The 2,198-nt window shown below is 47.4% G+C and overlaps 1 pseudogene across 1 annotated transcript; it reads left to right on the top strand.

Moving 5' to 3' along the window:
* The first annotated feature begins 1,219 nt into the window (after positions 1 to 1,219).
* On the top strand, positions 1,220 to 1,758 carry LOC113221396 (annotated as a pseudogene). Its single transcript, XR_003307851.1, has one exon. The product of XR_003307851.1 is annotated as a 40S ribosomal protein S13 pseudogene (transcript).
* Positions 1,759 to 2,198: the final 440 nt, after the last annotated feature.

Raw genomic sequence — 2,198 nt, 5'->3', positions numbered from 1 at the left:
CCAGCTTTGATCCGTTTCTGGCGATGGGCTGTGCTCCTTTGCAGGAGGAGATGCGCTCTTATTTTTTGAATTTCCAGCTTTTCTGCCCTGCTTTTTCCCCATCTTTGTGGTTTTATCTGCCTCTGGTCTTTGATGATGGTGACGTACTGCTGGGGTTTTGGTATAGGTGTCCTTCCTGTTTGATAGTTTTCCTTCTGACAGTTAGGACCCTCAGCTATAGGTCTGTTGGAGATTGCTTGAGGTCCACTCCAGACCCTGTTTGCTTGGGTATCAGCATCAGAGGTTGCAGAAGATAGAATATTGCTGAACAGCGAGTGCACCTGTCTGATTCTTGCTTTGGAAGCTTCCTCTCAGGGGTGTACTCCACCCTGTGAGTTGTGGGGTGTCAGACTGCCCCTAGTGGGGGATGTCTCCCAGTTAGGCTACTCAGGGGTCAGGGACCCACTTGAGCAGGCAGACTGCCCCTTCTCAGATCTCAACCTCCGTGTTGGGAGATCCACTGCTCTCTTCAAAGCTGTCAGACAGAGTCGTTCGCGTCTGCACAGGCTTCTGTTCCTTTAGCTGAGCCCTGTCCCCAGAGGTGGAGTCTACAGAGACAGGCAGGTTTCCTTGAGCTGCTGTGAGCTCCACCCAGTTTGAGCTTCCCAGCAGCTTTATTTACCTACTTAAGCCTCAGCGATGGTGGGCGCCCCTCCCCCAGCCTCTCTGCTGCCTTGCGGTTAGATTGCCGCAGACTGCTGTGTTAGCAAGGAGGGAGGCTCCATGGGCGTGGGACCCTCCCAGCCTGGTGTGGGATATAATCTCCGGTGTGCCGGTGTTACAGTGCAGTATTAGAATGGGAGTTACCTGATTTTCCAGGTGTTGTGTGTCTCAGTTCCCCTGCCTAGGAAAAGGGACTCCCTTCCCCCTCGCGCTTCCCAGGTGAGGCGATGCCTCGCCCTGCTTCAGCTCTCACTGGTCAGGCTGCAGCAGCTGACCCGCACGGATTGTCCGGCACTCCCGAGTGAGATGACCCCAGTACCTCAGTTGAAAATGCAGAAATCACCGGTCTTCTGTGTCGCTCGTGCTGGGAGATGGAGACTGAATCTATTCCTATTCAGCCATCTTGCTCCGCCCCTGTTAGCCCTGTTTTTGTGGAATCTGAGAAGTGATATATTGGATCGCTTTGAAGACTATGGAATAAAAGGAAATATCCTCGTATTAAAACTAGATAGCCTTTTGCTGTCTGACTGCCGCCATCATGGGTCGCATGCATGCTCCTGAGAAGGTCCTGTCCCAGTCTGCTTTGCCCTATCGACGCAGCGTCCCCACTTGGTTGAAGTTGACATCTGACGACGTGAAGGAGCATATTTACAAACTGGCCAAGAAGGGCCTAACTCCTTCACAAATCGGTGTGATCCTGAGAGATTCACATGGTGTTGCACAAGTACGTTTTGTGACAGGCAATAAAATCTTAAGAATTCTTAAGTCTAAGGGACTTGCTCCTGATCTTCCTGAAGATCTCTACCATTTAATTAAGAAAGCAGTTGCTGTTCGAAAGCATCTTGAGAGGAACAGAAAGGATAAGGATGCTAAATTCCATCTGATTCTGATAGAGAGCCGGATTCACCGTTTGGCTCGATATTATAAGACCAAGCGAGTCCTCCCTCCCAATTGGAAATATGAATCATCTACAGCCTCTGCCCTGGTCGCATAAATTTGTCTGTGGACTCAAGCAATAAAATGATTGTTTAACTAAAAAAAAAAAAAAAAAAAAAACTAGATAGAAGCTGTATGGGAAAGTTTTGTGATGAGTGAATTCGTCTCACAGAGTTACACCTTTCTTTACTTTGTGCAGTTTGCTAACAGTGTTTTCACGGAATCTGCCATTTGATATTGTGAGGGCCTTGAGTCCTACATTGAAAAATGAAATATCCTCAGACAAAGTGTGGAGAGAAGCCTACTCAGAAACTGCTTTGTGATGTGTGAATTCATCTCACAGAGTTACACTACTCTTTCATGGAGCAGTTTGCTAACACTATTTTTGTGGAAGCTGAGAAGAGGTATTTTCGATAGCTTTGAAACCTATGGTAACAAAGGAAATGTCCTCAGATAAAATCCAGAAACAGGCTTTCTGAGAAACTGATTTGTGATGAGTGAATTCATCTCCCAGAGCTACACCATTGTTTTCATTGAGAAGTTTCCAAACAATATTTTCA

The sequence above is a fragment of the Piliocolobus tephrosceles genome, unplaced genomic scaffold, assembly GCF_002776525.5.
Source record: "Piliocolobus tephrosceles isolate RC106 unplaced genomic scaffold, ASM277652v3 unscaffolded_24176, whole genome shotgun sequence".
Lineage (NCBI taxonomy): Eukaryota > Metazoa > Chordata > Mammalia > Primates > Cercopithecidae > Piliocolobus > Piliocolobus tephrosceles.
Note: the sequence above shows the minus strand (reverse complement) of the source record. Positions and strands in the feature narration are given on the sequence as shown.